A 23,589-nucleotide genomic window follows, 5' to 3' on the forward strand; every position below is an offset into this window, starting at 1 on the left:
TGTTCTACCACTCTACACCAAAAGCTAATATTATTTATGTAGCTCTGATAAGCACAGTCATGAATGGCTTACAATGATTTTCCTATTTTCTGATTTTCCTGTAGCAGACCCTTGATAAATTATAGCATATAGCATGATTACTTAGAATGAGGCACTGGCCAGAAGCAACCTTCAGGCTAATTTTAGGCATCTATAAAATATACAGCTAGAGTAAAACGCAGGTTCATAGTGCAAGAACATTCAGTCTGTTAAAGACAGAAATTAGACCAGATACTGCATAAATCAACATAGTTCCCTGAGCTAAATGAAAATATGCCACTTTACCCCAGCTGTGAATGTGGCTTAGCAGCCCCAAGAAATTTAAAAAAAAACACAAAACAAAAAAAAAGCAAACAAACAAACAAACAAACAAACTAACTAAAAACAGAAATTAAAAGTAATAAAAAGCAAACAACCCCCCAAACCCAGGCAGTTTAAATAGAAATATACTGCTGTAACTGACCCAAGGATGGCTCTGTCTCTCAAACAGCTTTTATAAGTCTTATATCTGGGAAGCAGTGTTTTTTTTGACCAGGGATAGCAGTTCTGTACACTGAAAAAGGCATTTGCAAGAATACAGGTGAAAGGAAGGGGATATTTTTTTCTTAGGAATATAAATGGAATTTCAGGACCAACAGGGAAATGTGATGAAAAGGAACAAATACGAGGGGAGGTGGAAGGATAGGGGAAAATGAATTAGCACAAATTAATCAGAAATAAGAAAACTTCTCAGTAATTGGGATTGAAACATCAAAAAGCCATCAGATCAGAAGATACCTAGGGATGAACACAGGGAAACAAGTACTAAGAATTGTGACTGAAGAAGATTTTAGCCACTGTGTTTTGCACAGACTGCAAAAACAAACGAACAAACTAACAGACAAAACCAGAAAAAGCTAGGTACATCTATGATATCCTTTCTGAATAAAGATTTTTAGGGTACCGGAAGTGAATATAAATCACTGTGCATATATCAGTATTGTAGGCAGAATTTCTTTTAGTTTGATGAGCAACATCTGTAAATAGTCAAATAGCAGTCTACTAACCTACACGTTTACACAACAGATGAGAAAATATAAGAGCTCACTAAAACTGTGTCAGTGCCCATTGTGCATGAGTCTGGGACTTAACACACAGCTAAGGGAAAAAAAAACCATGATGTGAAGTAGAACATAGAGGAGAGGAGAGGGAAGGGGAAAGTATTCCAGAAAGTTTTCTAGTGGTATCTTATGAACATAGTATAAAAAGCTATATTTGTCTACTCTGATTTAAAGAATAGCACCTGCAAAGGCCTGGGGATATTTGCAGTCACTTAGCTTATTTTTTATTAACAGAACATGAGCTTTTTATAACGTCTTAAAGGGCAGCTCATATATATTGTACAAAAGCATATCTCAGAGAGAAATACAATGCAAAATCAATTTGTGTGTTTCTCTGTCTTCATCCTCTTTCCATAATAAACCATGCCAAACAAAACTGTAATTCAGCCAAAATTAAACTTTTAGCACTCCACCCCAAATGCTGACTTATACGCAGATGTTCTATATAGTACAATTATCATACATTCTGTATCCCTGCAATATCCTCATGATGCAGTGACTTGCAGAATCAAAGATGAATAGAAGGCTTGATCTCATAAGCTGTCTTCACAGTATGTCTGTGCCATTTTTCTGTCTCTAACCCATGAGGGTCCTCCCCTGCAGATATGGCTCTTTCAATCTGATGTAGTAAACTACCTGGCATAAATAGTCCTCCACTGTTTTAAGATGTCACCTGCCTTAGAATTTTCCATATATTCTGAAACTTACTGTTGGGTATAAGGGTGATCTTTCAGACAGGGGAAAAATGGGTCTGTAAATGTGCTTATAAATTCTTTATACTGAAAAAAAAATATCAAAAAATAAGGAAAGTTAAGTGCATAACTACAGTAATAACAGATCATGAAGGATCATGAATATAAAAGGAAAATGTTGGTAGAAAATTATTTCTTTGACCATGAATACACACTGCAATACAAAAAATTCTACATACAAAATATACAAATGTAAAATTAAAATTAAAAATAGCATGTATTGAAGATGCATCTATTGGGATACTGTGTGGAACAATGTCAGGACCCACACCCTTGCTCATCTGAAAGAAAAAGCAAATAGCTTTAAATAAATTTGCCAAAGGCATTAAAATAAGAGGTACCTGAAAGATCAGCTATGATGAGTCAATTCATGCAACAGACCTAGAAGAACAAGACATTGTGTAAGAACATTATAAAGACTACTGAACTTGTAGACAATATTGTACACATTATAGAAATTAAAAAAACAACATTCTGAAGCTTTTCTTTCAGTGGGAAAGGCTGAGTTAAGGATAAGGAGTAACATGCCTGAAAAAGACCTTGAGTTGTTGATGCTCTGATATCTGTTTTTACTGCATTTTTTAAAATAAAGGGTGTGTGGATTTCCCAGTTAGTGAGAAGTTCTGCCACTTAGCTACATCAAATGCTGAAGAAGCTCTGGATTTATTTACCTATATTCCCATAACTTCCATAACTGTGCTACAGGCAAATGCCTTCACTCAACAACCAGGCTAAAGAAATGCTCTGAGGAAGGAGCTCTTGTTCCAGGTATGCTTAGCTTGTAATACACATACACATGCAAGAGCCTCATTTATTAAACAAAAAGAATGAACATGAGAAAAAAAGTTCTATTGTACATTAAAAGGAAGACTAGCAAATTAAATTTGTATGTTTAATTAAGAATTTCAACTGCAGCTGTCTACAATAAATATTAAGTTGAATGATGTTATTCTCATTTCTCCTTCTTGTCATTTGAAAAACAAGTTTAAGGTGATATATAAATGGTACTACTCATGGCAGATTACAAAGATATTTTGCCAGGTAGAGGCTACATACATTGTTACAAAAGCTAAGGGTAATCTATCCTCAGAGCACCTTTTAAACTGCCATGCTTTAAGGAATAAAAGCACCATAAAATAATGTGTCCATTTTCTGAGTTTGTGTAGCCCTTGGCATTGTTGTAGTCTTATTAACAATAGGCTAATTTTTTTTTTTTATATTCACTAGATTCTAAAACTTCAATAAGCTGATGTTCTAAAACCTTGTGACCGCTTTTATTCCTCGCTATTTCCTTATTAGGTAACATGGAAAAGTTAGCAAAACTGAAAGAGATATTTGTTAAAGGCAACCTGCTCAAAGGCAGTGGAAAGAAGCAGCACAGCTGCAACAAACAAGGGTTGTAGAATCAGAATGCTAAATAATTTATCTGTTTTAAGGAACCTTAATGGCTCCACCAGATGAGATAATTTGAGCCCAGAGAACAGAGCTGTCGCGGTAGCGTTTCTACAAGGCTGTCAGCCATTTCTGTGTGTTCTGCGGTGGGTTTGTGAATAATTGAAGGTAGCAACTGCATGGTTCAGCTCTTAGCCTTTACATTGCCTGAATTGACGAAATGAAATATCCCTGTGGAGAAACTTGAGGGAATTAAAAAAGCATACTGCTCCCCATGCCTGCGTGTGATTTTTCTATCTCAAGGGCTTTGCACAAGTAATTTACAGTACATTATGTATACATTGTGTCAGAACTGCAAAACTCCAAATGATATTATGCTTCATAAGCTGCATTGCAACAAGCAATCAAAGATGTGAAGTCATCCATTTTAGAGCAGATTTATAGAGAAATATTCAAGTTCTGGAATTAAGCTCCTTATACTACAGTTTGCGGGTAACACTTAAAAGTAAACACAGAAAATGCACATGAATCATGTAGATAGGGGCAAACATAGTTATGGACATTTCAAAGACTGGTATGTGATTGTCTGCTACTGACATGGTGAGTAAAGTGATATGGGGAGAGCTGTACTCCAACAGTGGTCCAGTGCACACAGTGAGGATTGCTCATGAAGACCCAGGGGAGGCAGCTCGGGTTTTTCTATTCCCCTCAATAAAGTGACCTGGACAATTTTCCAGGACTTGCTAACCTGGTCAGCAGAAACACAGGCTGATGTTACAGAAATCTTACCCTTTTTATTTCATGAATGTTCCCTCTGTGCGGGCAGTAACTTTGGCCACTGCATCTACAGTGTGTTTTGCCACGTACACAGCCTGTAGAGAAGACAACTCCTTGGACATCCTGCCTTTCCATTACTTGTACGGAGTCAGCTTCAGTGTAGCCCTAGAACATTGAAAACCAAATTATGTGCAGTGATCAAATACCGGGGAAGAAAATGTTAGTGCTAACAATGAAAATTATCAGGTTTTAAATATTTATTTGCTAAGGCAGCTCCTGATGGGGAAAATTAAGACATCGTTCAGGAATCAGAGTTTACACAAAGGAAAAAAAATTAATCTAAGCAAAGACCATGTCACAGATAAGCAACAGGCACCCTTACTGCAAATTGTTACCTGGATTTTAAAACTTAAACCTTAGACTTGTTTAGACAGGCTTTAATAAGCAGACACCCTGAGAGCAATCCAGCTGCCTTATGTAGGAGTTTGGCGTCACTGTAGATGTTCCTGATGCAAAATATTTGCACAGGGGTAGCAGACAATTCCTGCAACCTCAGGGTTGCACTATGATACCTAAAATAGCACTTCATACCTGTGGTTAAACACCTGAATCCTGCTCACAACTGTGCAAACAGGACTTCGGGAAAAAATCCTTACTTAAAATATTTCTCAGTAAGTTATTTCAGTCTTTCTTTTTTCATTTTTTTTTCATGACGAACTTGAATGTGAGAAGAGGCCAAAATACAAAGTTAAGAATTATCATCAGATAACTTGGCACACCGCATTTAAATAATAACTTCTAAAATGGCATAACAAAAGAAAAGAATTGGAGCATCTAATTTTATTGTGGAGATAATTGAAGGTTGAAGAAGACCCTTTTTTTTTTTTAAAGCACTGGGTATGAATACTGTAGGTTTGCTGCAATTATGAATCTCAATTCACATGTCATTTTCAGTTGACATGATTTTCTCCATAATTCAGATGTTTCAGTTTCTTGAAAGTGACTTTAATTTGAAATGGTTTTGTTCAAGAAATCCAAGTTTGTGATTATAGTCTGCATGTACTTCACCATGATGGTAGCTGAGAAACAAAGGGGTAGATTTTCAAAAAGGACAAAGAGTCCCAGATGCCAAAAACATCAATGGAAGGTATGCACCTGGACACGCCTGAAAAGCTGAACCTTAGTGTCTGAGACCTAACATCATCAAACAGTATGAAATCAAATGGTAAGATAATATACACTGTACATGATTTTTATGCAAATACATATTAATTTTTTCAGTGGAATACCAGCAAATAATAAATTCATCCATGCACATGTATCTGTATATGCATCTCACAATTATGTATGCATGCATATATGCATGCATACATCTAGAGTTTCCCCTGATTATTCATTATTAATTTTTATTATCAATTATTCATATTGTATACATATATATGTATAGTTATATATGTATATAGCCTTGCATGCATAGGTATATGTGTTTGAAATTCTCTGCAATCCATGAAAAATTAAATCTAATTACAAATCTGAATGTATTTTATCCTCAGAATAGCTGGCTGAATGAACACTGTTATCTGCTTTGGTGGTACCGTCCAGTTTCGTGTACTGCAAGGTGTGCTTCTCAGCTCACAGCTTCACAATCATCACGTTCACATTATCTTTAAGACCTCTGCCAATGCCCCGAAATTATGTTTGTAAGCAAGTGTATCACTCTTAGTATTGTAATAACATAAAGGCTAAATTCTGGACCCGGAAGTTATAAGCAGAAAGCTGGAGTTTGTATCAGAGGACAGATTTAGCTGGAGTTATAGGATTTTGTAAGAAAATAACCTAATCTGATCATTTTCCATTACAGCTGTCTGGTACACAAAAATATGAAAACAATGTAAGTCACTGAAAGGCTGGTTCTTGCAAGCAGAATTTGTGTTGGCAGTGTGCTACTGTACTTTAAATTCCACAAAGCTAAATTTGTTGCTTTAGGCAAGTTGTTAACCTGAAGTCCTTGTTTCATAAAGCCAAATCTTGCTGTTTTGACAAGTGCCACTCTAATTTGCATCATTGTAGACTCCAAATCATGGTCTCTCAAATATCATATGAACAAGAGGTTTACACTGCGGCCTCTGTGGAAGAGTGAAAGGGCTTTAAAGTAATTATGTTTAAAAGAATCTCAATGTGACTGTTAATCAGATGTATAATTTATATACTCATGTACGTGATTTAGTTTTTCTTTCTCCCCCTGCCTATATTTCCTATTCAGTCCACAAGCTTTGTTTGTTTTTTACTCATCATGCAAATGAATGCACTCAGAAAGCCAGTGGCACAGATTTTCCTCAAGGATGTTGGACTATATCCTATGGGAGAAGACTGGGAAAGAGGAGTCCAGAATAAGATCTGAGATTTGTATATTTTTGTTTAGAGGTGCTTAGGGGAAAGTGCAAACTATTTTAGTGGTATGGATGGGTTTTATTTTATTCCTTTCCTCACCTTCCTTGATATTTTGTTCACAAGGTTTAGTTTGACACCAAAACATTCTGACAGCTATTTTTTTGTATGTATAAACATTGAAGGACTGTCAATCCTTTCTTGCTCAACAATATCTCAGAGGGAATTGCAGTGTGATACGTAACAAGCCACCTGAACATCTCACATCTCTTCTCCCTTCAAACTATGGAATCAAAAGAATGTGATTGATTCGATTTCTTTTTTTTGCTTTTGCCAGTATGTAAGAAAGCTTCTTCAACATTGGCACTGCTACTCCTTGTGGCAGCATATTTGCTTTGTCCAAAGATCACACATTCAATTTATTTTTGTCTTTGTAAATTCTCATCACATTGTCTCTGTCCTGTTCCTTACATTATTCTAACCACATTCCTCTTTTAACTACCAGCACAAATACTGTATTCATTTTTCCCTCAGTATTCCCCGTTCCTGCTTATTAACATCTGAATACTTCTTCTCATTTAGAAGAAAAACCTTAATTTGTTTTCCTATTTCACCTCTGACTTTCCCAAGGCCTGTCTCTATCTAACATCACACATTTTCTTAGAATTGTTTCTTCGAAGTCTATTGCAACAACAGATTTTACTTGGAGTTTTAACATTCATGCGGCAGTTTAGGCAGCCATTTCCTTTGTTATAATTTCTTTATGTATAGCCTTTCATATATATTTCCTTTCTCTTAATTTGATAAGGTAGTTTAAATTTGTTAAATGCTTCATGGGATAGTTTCCCACCTCTGCCCAGTTTTCTGTTCAGGATGACATCAAATGGAAATATGCTGGGCATATGCTGGCACTGGATTAACTCAAAGATTAAAAAATAAAAATAATTTTTAGAAGTGCTTATCCTTCTCTTTTAGACCGATTTTTTAGGATGTTTTGGTTTGCATACATCAGCAGGTCTCACCGTCATGACTTCAGTCCTCTGAGAAGCTAAATACCTTCCACTTAAGTTAATGTCAGTAGAAAATGTGTGAACTTAAAATCTCGGGGGGGGGGGGGGGGGGGGGGCATTTAGCTTCACAGGTGTATAAAATAATTACCAGTGAATCCTGTGATAAGGAATTAAGTGATAAAGTTTCCATACAGGTGAAGGCAACAGTGAACATTTTACTATCTTTGAAACCTTCCCATTTGTTTTTCATTGTGTACTCCCTGAATGTATGCAACTCCCTCTGCAAATACTTAAATCATAATAATAGAAATGAAAATGGAAATTGAAGTATATCACAAAGGAAAAATCCAAATAAATAGAAATTGCTCACTGAATTCAGTAAAACATAATACAACCTGAAGTGGAATTACCCAGCAAAAAGCATTAGGTAACAGGATATTCTTAAAATAACTCTGTTTTCTGTCCTTTTCTTGTTGGTTGTGGGAAACTGGGGAAATGCAATCATAACTATTTTGTAACAATTACATGTTGTAACAGTTACAATGCAATCTTTTTCATAAACTGATAATTTTTTCCTTGAAAATTTACAAGAAGTCACTGCTTTTCCCACACCTGGCACCTCCAAATTAGTCACTTTCAGAAGCTGCTCCAGGACCTCAGTTATCTTTAGAAGACTGCCTCTAATTCCTGGACCAACAACCCATTTCTTCTTGGGTTAAGATCATACTTTCACTTAAAAAGATGTCTCCCATGTCTAATCACTCTAGAAACTATTCTCTTCTACTAGTTCCAAAGAAATTCACAGGAAATTTCATTATTGTTTTGCACAAATTCATTATCTTTTTCTGTTGGAAATGCTTTTATGCATCTGAGAGTTCATTTCCATTTTCAGAATCATTTCACATTATTGACTTTCTGTTGTTAGTTAAAATGTATGGATATTTTTCTTCCTCTCTTGTTTCCAACTGATATACTTACATTTTATAAAATAAAATATATACTTGCTCTATTTGGAAGTTTGATTTGGATGGATGAGAAATATGATCTTTCTAAGTGTAAGTTTTAACATGTTGAATGGAAAGAGGAGTGGCTTATTCTTTCCACTGAACTTAATCTCTTTTGTCTAATTTAGAACAAGTCTTTGAAGGGGCTTTTATGTTTTTTAAGAAAATGCCCAGGACATAGGTTATTCTGCAATGTGTTTGTACCAGTCTTGCCTGTTTAAATGCTTCTCCTCCTGCACAGAGTAATATTAAGACATTTGTTGAAGCAGGACCACAGTCACTGTTATTCTTTCTGTCTTCCACCTTAAGGAAATATAAATATTATTAAGAGTGATACAGCCTTGATGTGAATTGAGAAAGATACATCTAAATCAAGTCTATAACCTGGCACTAGAGCATACTCCTGAGACATGGGAGTTCTTTGTCCTGAGACAAATGTTTTTCAATAGCACTGCTTTGTGAATCTGTTTAAAATTACTTTCTTCTTTATACTTCAGTTAAATTTTCTTATAATTTGAGGTTAAATGAAGCTCCAGGATGAAACACTGTGCTGAGTGAACCACTCTCAAAAATGTCAATTTTCCATCATTACAATAATTCATTACTGTACACTCCTCTTCTTTAGTACACTTTACTTTCACTTTTTGTAATCTTTTCCTTTAGATAGAACATCACGTTTCAAGTTTCAGATTTACAGTAACAAACACCAAAGTGAGGTTTTCCTTTGCTAGTTAACTTAGCTAATTAACTGAGTATTTTAAAAAAGTAATTATTGGGAGGATTTCTACAGTGTAGTGTCAGTGTATACATAATCCCTTTCTTCCAGTAGATTTAATGTCCTTTTTGTCTGAAAGTGCAAGAAGTGTGCAATCTCATGACAATTCCTTTACAAATCACAGAAAGAATACTCTGGAAAAGAATTGCCTATCAAGTGAGACATATTTTCTGTTGCCTAAAAGAAAGGAGACACAATCAGGATTCATTGGCCAATTTGACTTCAGAGCCTGACAAGCTGAAGAAGTCATGAATTTGTTATGTCTTAAACTATGCACACATCAATTTGCACATATCCATGGCCTGCCAGATGCAGTGCTCCAGTTGATTCCAATATAAACACTGTTAATGTACTGTGAAATGGTTCTCCTGAAGCAGCATAAACATTTAGCCTTTTCATTAGAATAGTAAGTTGTAAATTACCATATTTAAAATGGAATACAAGATTATATTAAAAAATTAGGTGAAGCTGAGCATATAAAATTTAGAGGTTGACCTTGAAAGTTCTTGACTTCATCAAGTAACTAATAGATGGTAGACCAATAAGATGCTTTTAATTTAGAAGCCCAGCTTCTACTCTAGGAATACTATTTTAAAAATTTTAATATGGGTAATGCTGTAAATTATTCTCTGTGCAATTGTCAGACAAGGACACTTTTCCCCGAAGTGAGAAGAGGCAGAAAACTGCAATTTCATTTGCATCCCTGACACCCAATCATCAATTTTGTCAGATATCATCTTTTCGTAAACTGTATTTTATTTGAATCAATGGCAAGACATCCCATATTGCTAAAAAGCTTTCGTTTATTATGTTACATCACAGTTGGTTAAACCTGAAAAACATATAGTTTTGGTGACCATGAGAAGCAATCGAAGAAAATAGGGGTGGAGAGGAAGTTTTTTCCTGAACTTTATTTCTGTTGGCAGGACAATAACTCTATAGACTATGCTCAGTATAGCACCTTCATTTAATAACATTCAGTTAATAACAGGCTCAAACACGTAAAGGAACATATTAGGTCTGGATCTAAGTTGTCACTTTATTTTCTAAAAGGAACAATAGTCCTCTTCTTACGTTTTCCTGAAATGCAATGAAAAGAAATGAAAAAAATTTGTTTGCAAGGCAGAGGACATTTAAAGTCCAAGTCAAAAGAAAATTGTGATGGCATGGGACATGATTTTAGCTGTGTGATATCCATGGCATCTCCATTTCTCAGGAAAAGAGTGGCCTGGAAAGTCAGACACTAGTTACTGCTCCTCCTGAATGCATCATACATAACTACACAAGGTACTGGGACTACTGATGCTGAAGCGCTGCTTTGGAATGAGTGTTTTGAGTGGAAAAGTATCACTTTAAATTAGTAGCATGTGTATCCGAGTCTACGAGTAGGACAAATCTGTTGTGTTTTCACTATCTAATACCATCATATTACACTGCATAATGTCATCAAGGAGATAAAATGAATATGCCTAAGCATTGTAGAAATTGACAAAGAAAGGAATCATGTCATTTATAGGTGAAAAAGCCCTCAAAACCAGCCACCTCATTTTCTTTCTTTACTTTAAAGAAAGAAGAATAAAGGCTTGGACAGAAATTTCCAAGTTGCAGAAGTGACAGATTTGGCATATTACATTTCACTAGTACAAGGAAAAGAACCAAGTTAAATAACTCTGTGGGAATACACTCGCTAGTTCTATAAAAAAAGTCATAAAAGCCTCTGTCTTTTACTAGCCATTTGGGCAGTGGTTTAAAAACAGAGCTGTGATATCTTGGGAGTACAGTATGTAGTAAATTAGTTGTTTGTTAAAATTAAGCTAACACGTCACCTCGAAGAAAAAGCTGTTATTAACTACAATAAGGTGTAATTAATCATTCAGGCTAACTTTCGAGTGCTCACACTGACTTCTTTCAATCTCACAGGACAGAACTTTCTGAGAGTTACAATTCGTTTCAGTGCCAATTAGACCCTTGCTATCCCAAAATCCTGGGAAACCAAAAGTTGTTCCCAAATTCTGAGTCATGAAGTGAGGGATGTTTTGGACTACTTCAAAATGATGTCAGGGGGCCTCATATAAATATATAAAATATATATAAATTATGGATTATATGAAAGAGCACAGATAAGGCAAATGATTGGATTGATGATTACATAGGACAAGTATAAATTATGGCATTGCATCTTACAGAATTTTAATTTTTTAACTTTTCAATTTTTTCCCTTACAGTCAGGTCATGGCTTTGCTTTCCTGTTGTGTTGGCAGACAGAAAGACTCAAAACTCTGCTGGTATGGTGCACACAGACCCTCCCTGTTCTAGCAGGGCTTCTGTGACTAAGGAGCATGCCTGACTCTCTCGCCTTTCTTGAAAAATCTCACTTCAGTTTTCATGATGGTGGTATCAAAAAACACAGGCTCACTTTAAAGCAGAGGGTGCATGTTAAAAAATCATCTTTATTTATCATGATTTGAGCATGGTTAAGTTTGAGACAGGGATACATTTTCTCCTTCCATCACATGGAAGAATTGCAGAGTAGACCTGAGGGGAGTGGGGAAATACTTCCCTGAAACCCTGAGTAGAAGCAGGTGACCTCTAAGTTTCAGGTCTGCTGAAAAAACAGTAAATAATGGACTTAGATAAATGCCCTCCCACTCAGACTGACAGAATGTAATAAGTAACCACAGGTTATGAAATGAAAAAAGGGGGAGAAAATCACAAAGGCAATCAGCCACTAAACTATCCCTGCCTTTGAAAATTTCAACTTACATATCTCAGGTCCAGCAACATCACAGTAGATTGACTGAACCACAGATCATTCTTTTCTGCATGACTGATGAATGAAAATCTGAATCTTCAAACCCTGAGCATATGATAAGAGAACTTCAGGGAGCAATTATTTTAAAGCCAATGCATCCAATTAGAAACTCCAATCTAGGAAGCTTTTAGCTGTCTTTCAGTATAAAATAAACATTTTTTAATTATGCACTTATTCTCAGTACCTGAAGTCAGAATACTAAAAGGCAGTTATAGCAGAGCAGCCTACGTTATGCAGATGCATGTGCTCAGCCCTGGCACCAATATATTTGATTTTTGTTCATATTCATTATTCACTGAATGATTTATATAACATTCACCAATAGTTTCTTGCACATTCTAACTGATAAATTTCATCACTTGATTGTTTTGTGTATAGCAAATGGAACCTAAATTAATTGAGGTTTCTTCAAGCACATGCTCACTGATTATTATTCTTGTTCATCCAGCTCTAGTACTTGTATTTGTAAGGCTGACAGAAAGTAAGTTACAAAATATTTGATTAAAAAAGTTCTAGAAGTGCCACCAACTAAATACAGAAATTGAGTGTGTTTGAGTGTGGAACTGAGTCAGATGCATATATGTGGCCTGGTTTGCTGCTCACTGGCACCTGGGCAATCAGTTACACCTACACAGGAGGAGTGTAAAATGCTGTCATCCACTTAGGATTTTGGCTTCATTATGGATTTTCCTGAAGAAGTAAAAACAGTGACTCATTCTGCATAGGTGTGAACACAAACCAGGGAAAAGTCATATGATTCAATGAAGACTTTAAATTTAGAAACTTACAAGAAAAAAAAATTGCAAAGGTCATGGTAATTCTGTCTTCACAAAAGCCATGAAAACGCAGAATAAAACATTTATAGGGCTCCAAAGGTATGATGCTCATACGTACACATATCCCCATAGTGGCACAGGCGACCTGGCTCTGTGGACATCAAGATGTAGAGACAGTCTGAAATAGGGCTCAAGCAGAAGTGTCAAGCATTCACAAGAGTATGAAAGTTTCACTAACAGAGTCCTGGTAAGAAAACAGTCAAGTCTGAAACCGAGCCCTCTGTGTAGAGGGGGCTACACTGGGGACATGTATTTCAGGTATGGTTTTTCGCCATGGACTTTCATTCTAACAGAAAGTCATATTTCCCACTTTTTATTAGAGGTTAATTTTACATTATATCAATCATGAATAACACTACAGAAGAGGAAATTATGATCATGTATTTCACAGTATATGTCACATACTGCTAAATATCACAAAAACTAGCAATTTATAAAAAGCTGTACTGCTATTAAGTACGGTATATCTTTACACACAAACTTTTAAACATATCAGATACATGAACTTGTACTAGACAATGACAATTTGTTCTTTGCCATCTGTCCCCCAATCTTTGTTTCTTTTTCTTCCCTTCTAATACAATCATTACTTCTGCATTTATCTACAGGTTATCTTATTTAACTGGGTTTAACTGTATGTAAGACTTCAGGTGTCTTACCTATTTCAATCACTTGCACGTTATAGCAGAAAGGAAATTTCAGGGGCATACAGAGTCATGCTTTCTTGATGAATCTCAAGTGAAGTTGCACAAGCTTTAATGAATTTTGAATGAATTAGACTGCTTAGTTGAAAGAAAGCATTGCAAGGTTTTGCAAGTTCTAGAACAGTGTCCGTAGTAAGTATTCAGCCAGGCTGTAATTAATGCAATCATTCATCTGGACTTGAAACTGGGGTAGATGCATGTTAGTATATTGAAAAGGAGAAAGAAAACAAAACCAAAAACCAACAACAGAAAAGCCCAATTCTTCTAAACTTAAAGCTAAAATACACCACTGCCAATCTCAGAAGAAGCTATCTCATATTTATATCAGTCATACACAATCGGTTGTTCATGAGGCAAAACGGAGAATCTGTTCCATACACTCATCATTTGCAGGAGTTACCACTGTTAATGACTTGTCTAATGTCACCTGACTGTAATAGTTAGTACTATCAAATCATAACCACTAATAAATGTCTGTGAACTTGGTTGAACACGACGAAATAATTCACTCAGTTACGTGACTTAAAAAACATAGGATAAAATCCTCTGTGACTAGAGGAGGGCTTCCAATTTTAGCTGATCAGAGAGTGATGAAATGTTTTTAAAGGAGAGGATATCCAGGTTTATATAACTAAAACCTTGAAGTTTGGTATCTGAAAGGACACAAAACACCCAAAGAGACTTTACCAAAGCTGAGCAGAATAATTATGTCAATAATCTTGCAGACTACACTATACCTCATATCACAATTGCCTTTTTGCAACTGTATGCCTTTGCTAGATCATACTCACCTGGCCATTGACTATAATCTCAGATCATTTTTTTCATTGCAGTAAAATACCTATTGAATTTTGTCTGGTTTTAATCCATTTGAACTCTAATCCATTCTCCAGGGTCCTTTTAAGCCATCTCAGATTGATTAAACTACTAATTTAAAAGTGAACATTGTTCCTTCTATTGCCCCTGTAATTAAAGAAAATATTGCTGTTCTTTGCACAGTCTTACTTGATATATGCTTTCCTGCTGAAAATAAAGCATTTATGGTTATTATAAGTATGGTTTTCTAATCACTTTTGTATCATTTCCACAAGACTATACTTCTATAATTTTATGACTTTTTTTTTAACATGAAAATATGTTTCAAACTGAGTCAAAAGTCTTTCTATAATCAAAATATGTATCAACTATTTCCTGTCTTGTTGCATGGGATTTGAATGGTTTGACATGAGTCTGCATTTCCAATACCTCACCACACCCTTCCATTGGAAAATAACTAGCTTTTCTAAGTAGTTTCTTGACAGGATTTTTTTGCTGCGGACTTATTACCTATTATCTCATTACTTTTACTAATTATATTAACCCCATTATTAGCTGATCTTGTTAGTGAAAACTGTAGCCAAATCAGGCATTTGTTGCACCCATGAAGTAGTAGTATACAAAAAGGTACAATTCATACTTGCTTGGCTTGAAACCAGATGTAAACTCAGTGAAATAGCCTAACTGTGATAGTATATAAGCAATTTGTAGAACCGTAACACTTCTAAAGTGTGCACTACCAGCAGCAAGCATTTTGTAAAACAGCTGAGCATAAATGCATAATTAATATTTAAGCGTAAATGGGCAAATAGAGCAGTGGTATAGCTGCTTAAAGGAAGTGACAGAAAGTATGCTTAAGTGCTAAACACTGCAAGAACAAAGTTTGTAGAGCAAGTGGGAAAGATGTGTGGTGAAACCAGAAGAAATCCTGGTCCTCAATTTAAGATTAACTACGTTGAGAGCAGATGTGGCTATCCCCTTTTATTTTGGGAAGAGGGCTGAGGAGCAGGAAGGAGGAGAGAAGGGGAGAAGGATGTCGCCCACTCTAGTCCAAGCTGCGTCACCTGGATCTCTGCCACTAAGACCATCAGGGACTTTCACCACCAGCACTCACTATATGCATCAGCTCCGTGTCATTGTACACACAAAACTAGTTTATCATAAGCTTCTTAAAGGCTATTTATTTGCATAAGCAATGAGAATGCTTGACAATGATTAAGAGCTACCCATTGGCAGTGTGTGTTATTAATGAATGTCAATCCCGTGGAGTGTTGCTCTGAAGTTTGAAACAGAGCTGATTTGTCAATCTTCTAAATGCTCCCATCACTATGGTAAGTTTCCTGATCCATACATAGATCTATATAAATTGTATACATATTTTATGTATTTGTATATATAATGTAAATGTGTATGTACATATATATAGAAATAAAACATATATATGTATACAGTTGCAACAAAACCAGTGGTCAAAGGATTTCAAAAATTCAGCCTTAGAGCTGTCTGTGACAGTTGTTGTTCTTTATTGACTATCAGACCTCAGTCTTCCTCCTTCTACTCATATGCTCTGAGAATGATAGCTTGTCGCTTATGTCCTCTTCTAGCTGTATCTTATTCTGCGATGAGACCCTTCTGATTTTGCCTTTCCATTTGTGATTGCTACATCTGCTAAATTTAATGTCAGATTAGCAAGGCATAGTCAGCCCATGCTCTGTGATGTTACTATATATCCAGACCTACAGAAAAAAGTCATTAATTGAAAAGTTTGAAAACATTTATACTAACAAATATAATCTGTGTTTGTATTGCTAACATAAGTGGTATGTTAGATTTCATTATTATCTTATCAGCCAGTTGACCTCAGGCTACTCAAATAATGTTATAAACTTTTTAAATTATGTGTGAAGTTAGGTGTGGTATTTTGTTTTAACTGGCTTATTTCTAGACTAGTTGAACTGTTTTTTCTCAGTTTAGGTGTTTGATCCTTCAAATATTTTTTGCCCTTTAATTCAATAGGTGGTTATGTGTGTGTGGGGAGTGGTTCTATGCAGGTGAGAGAACAAAGGTAATAATTAAATGAATGACATCTTTGTTGCTTTAAAGAATAATTTTTCCAGCGTTTTCAGGTAGGCGATTAACTATAATTAGCTATCCACTTTTTTGAATGATATGCAGAGTGCTTAAATAATATATTATTTATGCTGTAGTGTCGAGGTTTAACCCCAGCGGCAACTAAGCACCACACAGCCACTCGCTCACTCCCTCCCAGTAGGATGGGGATAAGAAGAGTAAAAGTGAGAAAACTCATGGGTTGAGACGAAGACAGTTTAATAGGTAAAGCAAAGGCCATGCATGCAAGCAAAGTAAAACAAGGAATTCATTCACTATTTCCCATCGGCAGGCAGGTGTTCAGCCATCTCCAGGAAAGAAGGGTCCATCACGTGTTAACGGTTACTTGGGAAGACAAACGCTATCACTCCGAATGTTCCCCCCTTCCTTCTTCTTCCCCCTAGTTTATATACTGAGCATGACATCATATGGTCTGGAATATCCCTTTGGTCAGTTGGGGTCAGCTGTCCCGGCTCTGTCCCCTCCCAACTTCTTGTGCACCCCCAGCCCACTCACTGGTGGGGTGGCGTGAGAGACAGAAAAGGTCTTGACTCCGTGTAAACACTGCTTAGCAGTAACTAAAACATCCCTGTGTATCGACACTGTTTTCAGCACAAATCCAAAACATAGACCCACACTTAGCTACTGTGAAGAAAATGAACGCTACCCCAGCCAAAACTGGTAAAAAATGTGACCCCAATTTTAAGTAGGGGTTTTTTCCCTTTATTCTGATTTGCATGCTTTCTCATTCCCTGCAGCCTCACCGTATGATTATAAAAGTATTTTCTGTCAATTTATGATGGGCTGCTGCATAGGAGGAAAACTTCTTTTTTTTTTTTTCTGGTTATTAAAGTTAGCATGAACTAAAATAATCTAGACAAGGGGATCAAGTGCTCCCTCAGGAATTTTGCAGATGACACCAAGTTGGGAGGGAGTGTTGATCTGCTTGAGGGTAGGAAGGCTCTGCAGAGGGATCTGGACAGGCTGGATCGATGGGCCCAGGCCAACTGCATGAGGTTCAACAAGGCCAAGTGCCGGGTCCTGCACTTGGGTCACAACAACCCCATGCAATGCTACAGGCTTGGGGACGAGAGGCTGGAAAGCTGCCCCGCAGAAAAGGACCTGGGGTGCTGGTTGACAGCCGGCTGAAGATGAGCCAGCAGTGTGCCCAGGTGGCCAAGAAGGCCAACGGCATCCTGGCCTGTATCAGAAATGGTGTGGCCAGCAGGAGTAGGGAGGGGATCGTGCCCCTGTACTCAGCGCTGGTGACTCTGCACCTCAAATCCTGTGTTCAGTTTTGGGCCCCTCACTCCAAGAAGGACATTGAGGTGCTGGAGCGTGTCCAGAGAAGGGTGATGAAGCTGGTGAGGGGTCTGGAGCACAGGTCTTATGAGGAGCGGCTGAGGGAGCTGGGGTTGTTCAGTCTGGAGAAGAGGAGGTTGAGGGGAGACCTCATCACTCTCTACAACTACCTGAAAGGAGGTTGCAGAGAGGTGGGTGTTGGTCTCTTCCCCCATGTGACAAGTGATAGGACAAGAGCAAAAGGCCTCAAGTTGCACCGGGGAGGTTTAGATTGGATATTAGGAAAAACTTCTTCACTGAAAGTGTTGTCAGACACTGGAACGGGCTGCCCAAGGAGGTGGTGGAATCACCATCCCTGGAGGTATTTAAAAGATGTGTGGATGAAACGCTTAGGGACGTGGTTTAGTGATGGACTTCGCGGTGTTAGGGTAATGGTCGGACTTGATCTTAAAGGTCTTTTCAAACCTAAACAATTCTATGAATCTATGATTCTATCCAAAAAGTCTAACAGGACAGAGGTTTCCAAGTGAGGATCTAGACTCAGCAAGTTGTCCATATTCAAAATAACTTTCCATTTTATATTTTATATGAACTTCAAGCTGCCAAAACAAGCAACAGAAGAAAGAAAAGCCCACTGTTAAACATATACATAAATCAAATTAGATGCCTGCAGAAGTGAAGATATGAACAAATATAAAGCTCAGAGGAAAAGTGATAATTATTCATTAGTGTGTGCAAGCAGAAATACTTTGCTTATTAGCACCTAGTCTCTTATGGAAAATGGATGCAATGCTCAACGTTATCAAAAACATGTCAGCATTTCAATCTGTTTGACAGTGGCAGAAGAAGCTTGAATGCAAATAAGCAAAAAATAAGAGCACAGGATTGTGTCATTTCTGAACTCTGTGCAAAAGTACCTACTGCCTATGCACATAAGTCAAGAGCAGAGTGATGTCCTTTGCACCTCTCTTTACACTTATATCACCACTACTTAAAAAGATACATCAGCACTTCATCCAGAATATCACAGCTGATGAGATTTAAAGAGTGAATAAATTATTCAAGAATACACCGACCTATTCCTTATTAAAATCAAGATGAGCATCTCTTTGTGACAAATTAATACCTGTATAGACAAGTATTTAAGAATTTAAAGTTTGACCTCTAATAAACCGAGGCTTCTTGATTTAAAGACAGCCAACATGGCATCACCAAGGGCAAATCGCGCCTGACTAATCTAGTGGCCTTCTACGATGGAGTGACTGCATCAGTGGAGAAAGGAAGAGCTACAGATGTCATCTAGCTAGATTCCGTAAGGCCTTTGATATGGTGCCCCACAACATTCTTGCTGCTCAGTCGGAGAGGTAAGGGTTTGATGGATGGACTGTTAGGTGGATAAGGAATTGGCTTGATAGCCACATCCAAGGAGTTATAGTCAATGGCTCAATGTCCAAGTAGAAACCAATAATGAGTGGTGTCCCTCAACGGACCATACAAGGGACCAGTACTATTTAATATCTTCATCAATGGCATAGATAGTGGTATTGAGTGCACCCTCAGCAAGTTTGCAGATGACACCAAGCTGAGGGTGCAGTTGATTTGCTAGAGGGAAGAGATGCCATCCAGAGGGACCTTGACAGGCTTGAGGAGTGGGCCCACGTGAACGCCATGAAGTTCAACAAGGCCAAGTGCAAGGTCCTGCACCTGGGTCGGGGCAATCCCCAAGTTCAATACTGGCTGGGGAATAAATGGATTGAGATCAGCCCTGCAGCAAGGACTTAGGGATACTGGTGGATGAAAAATTGGACATGAGCCAGCAATGTGCACTTGCAGCCCAGAAAGCCAACTGTGTCCTAGGCTGCATCAAAAGAAACATGGGCATCAGGTCGAAAGAAGTAATTCTCCCCCTCTACTCTGCTCTCATGAGACCCCCACCTGGAGTACTGCGTTCAGCTCTGGGGTCCCCAGTACAAGAAAGACATGGATCTGTTAAAGCAGGTCCAGAGGAGGGTCACAAGAATGATCAGAGGGATGGAGCATCTCTCCGATGAAGACAGGCTGAGAGAGTTGGGGTTGTTCAGTCTGGAGAAGAGAAGGCTCAGGGGAAATCTTATTGTGGCCTTTCAATATGTAAAAGCGGTTTATACAAAAGATAGAGACAGACATTTAGCAAGCCCAGTAGTGACAGGACAAGGGGCAAAGGTTTTAAACTGAAAGCAGGTAGATTTAGATTGGACAAAAGGAAAATATTTTTTATGATGTGGGTGGTGAGATGCTGGAACAGGTTACCCAGAGAAGTTGTGGACGTCCCATCATTGGAAGTCTTGAAGGTCAGGCTGGCTGGGGCTTTGAACAACCTGATCCAGTGGAAGACATCTCTGCCTATGGCAGGAGGATTGGACTAGATGATCTTTAAAGTTTACTTCTGATCCAAACCATTCCATGATTCTGTGATACTATAATTTTGGTTCAGTGGTATTGGTTAGTTGAAATGCAAATGCAAGTCATGTAATATTTGCCTCTGCAAAAGGCAGCTCTGCCTCTGAACAACCAGTGATGACTGTGCATGTCAATGGAATTACAGCTGACCTTCTGTAGATATCTACAAGAATGTTTTCTCTTTGCAAGTGTTTTTGATGCAAAGCTGGGGGAGCTGCATGTAAAAGTGACCCTAGGTTAATCCTGGAATTGTCATTATTTCCATAATAAAGTTTTCACAATGACAATAAAGTCATGTTATGAGAGTCACCTCCATTAGTGAAATTCCTGTACAATTTCTGTTTTATTTTATTTTTATGATGAATTCTGTTCTCTATGATATTGAATACATAGAGTAGGATCCATCTAATCTAATTTAGAAAACTGTTTAGTTTAGATAGCTGACTAGCCCAAATAGTTTGATAGTCAAAGGAAGAGGATTATCTATTGTATTTAGAAGCTACAAAACAGAGATTGAAAAGAAAACAAAGTTTTAGTTTGATTCTGGAATAAAAGCACTGGGGGAAAAATATATTTCTGATGTAGAAGCCCTTAAAAGAATAGGAAATGAGCCCATTTTCACAAAATGGTATCATAAGTCAATGTAGCTATACTGTCACAAGATCTGCTAGAGATGTGTCACTATCAGGCTCAGAAAGTGAGTATGAGTAAAGTGAGTAAAATGAATGCTTGTGGAAATTAATTCTTAAGTAGAGTTTGCCTAAGAAGACCATAGTCTCTTTGTCTCGTGGGTCAACTTTCTTTAGAAAGCAGTCTTTATGACAAAGATGAGGACAGTTTTGTTTGTGTATAATAAATATCAATAGCTGAAATACAGATTCTGATTCCAGACATACTCTAGGTCCATTATGGACAGAACATGGAGAATTCAAGGTGGGACAGGACATCTCAAATGATGACATGGGAGAAAAAACCTCTTTAACAGGTCTCAGGAAGAGAAGAGTTTAAACTTCCTGATTGTTTATTATTGTCAAAATATTGGGTTACCTATGGCTATTAAATGATCATTTTAAAGCCCACCTGTGTGGTGAACAATTTGATAAATGAGAGAAGAGAGCTCAACTTTTCTATAATCTAGCAGCATAAATTATTGTTTGCTCTCATTCTGGAAAACACACAATAAATGCAGATGACTCTCTTATCCAATATAAAAACTGGCATTAAGAATGAGACCGAAATCTCAGACTCTTGTGATCATCTTTTAGTATTCTGGAAAAAAAAAATGTGTGTCACATTTCAGACCTGCATCAACTGCAGAAAAAATGCAGTAAGATAGTTATAAACATTTCTCTATGGTTTTCTGTCACACTAAAACAATATCCTGTGAGCTGAAGTATTTCTTCAGTGCATAAGTCTTGCATTTTCTTATCGTCTATATTACTACCCTAACGCTCACGAGTCTCTCCTTATGTCCACAGAGCCATTTAACATCACTGTGACTCAGCTCTGAGGACAGACCCAAACACCACATTGCGCAGGTGGTCGAGAACAGAAAGGATTGACTCCCATAGCCTTCCAAAAGAAACACAGCAGGTCAGCAATCTGTGGAGACTGGAGTTAATTTGGTGTGCAATAAAACAGCCCCTGATTTTCAGATTCTATTCCTATATTAAAAGTTCATCATGTAAAGGCCGTTTCATCTCTGCATGGGTTGAAGTCTGAGATCTATGTGCTTTTCTTCTTAAGGGACAGAAATGGAGGTTTCTCAAAATGTTCAGAGATCCAGATCAGGTAAGGCTCTCCCAAAATACCTGGGGTTTTCCAAACTACTCTTTAAGAATAACAGATGAAAATGTTCTCATACCTAAGATCCAGACTTCCCTGAATTAAACAGTTTATGAGGAACCAAAAGCTGGCTGCCATAACTGTAGCGCTGTGTTTCCAGTTTTGGTCAGGTTAAATAGCGAAATGGTGTTCAAAATATTTTACTATTTTCAGAGAGATTATCCAGCCTTTTAAAATGTTTGGCTTCATTTCACAAAGAATTTTGGAAGAAGGTAATGTCGTGATTTGATTTGAAATGGTTCTTATGTTTGTACATGAAAGAATAAAAATGATTGCATTCATCTAGAAGGACAGTAAGTGCACTATAATAGATAAATCACATTCATTCTGACCCCAGACTTAACTTTAGCCAACAAATCTTGAAGGAAAAGATATTCCACAAAGATATCTATTACAGCTAGGATTTGAAAAACACGCTTGTTAAAACCGTTTATATTTACAGTAATGCCAAACTGTGTATGAGAATACATTAACAAAAGGCAAAGTGACAGACTCTAACTAGTCTGCTTTTAAAAAGTGAATATAAATATTACATAGAGGGGTTTTGTTAACACATAGGGGAAATTACAGTGATAAGCCAACAGTGATTTGCCAGGACATTGGGGCAGTCCGTCCTGCAGCACCAGCAAACTTTTGCACACTGATAAGGAGGACTATAGCAATTTCATTACTTACTCATTGAACCAGAGTGCCCTGTTTGTCCTTGGAGGATCATTACAGATGTTTGTAATTTAGAAGAACATTCCTAAACCTATTAATCCAGGGTCTGGTTCCAAAGCATGATTTGATCAATGGCATTAAGTGGTTGTTTTCCTTGTTTCAATCTCCAATCTGAAAAAAAAAAACCAAAAAGAAATGAACAAGCAAACAAAAAAAATGCTCAGCACATTTCAAAGACAGTTTATTTTTCATGTCTTACACAAGGAAATATTATGGCCTTTTCCATTTTGGCATATTCAAGTATTTTTAATTTTTTTTTTAATTTTTTTATCTAGCATGTATTAACTAGGTATATCTTAAAACATGGTGTAGCCACTCTACATAAAAGATATTGGTCAGCATTTGAAAGCCCAAAAAAACCCATTTCTAAAGAGTGACTGTAAATAAGATAGGTAACATTTATGTTATTTTGATGTATTAGCTAAAGTGTTAACTAAACTGAACTCACTTTTCCACACTAAAGACTGGTATCTTTCAGTTGGGCGGGTACTTCTGTTGAAGTAGGGAGTACATCTCGCAGCAGAATGCATACTTAGCAGTTAGCATAATTATTGTCAAATTCCTCCTAAGGAATGTAATTTTGGTTTCTGAAACATCATAAAAATGGAATTGATATTAATATAAACATGGATTTTAAAGCTCAGCGTCTTGCATGCATTAATATATTATAGGTAATATCTGAAGTCACAATAGATGACAATGCATTCTTTCTCACATTTACACAAAGTTGTATGATTAAAAGATTATGTTATGACATATCATTATATCA

The sequence above is a fragment of the Gavia stellata genome, chromosome Z (genome assembly GCF_030936135.1).
Source record: "Gavia stellata isolate bGavSte3 chromosome Z, bGavSte3.hap2, whole genome shotgun sequence".
Classification (NCBI taxonomy): Eukaryota; Metazoa; Chordata; class Aves; order Gaviiformes; family Gaviidae; genus Gavia; species Gavia stellata.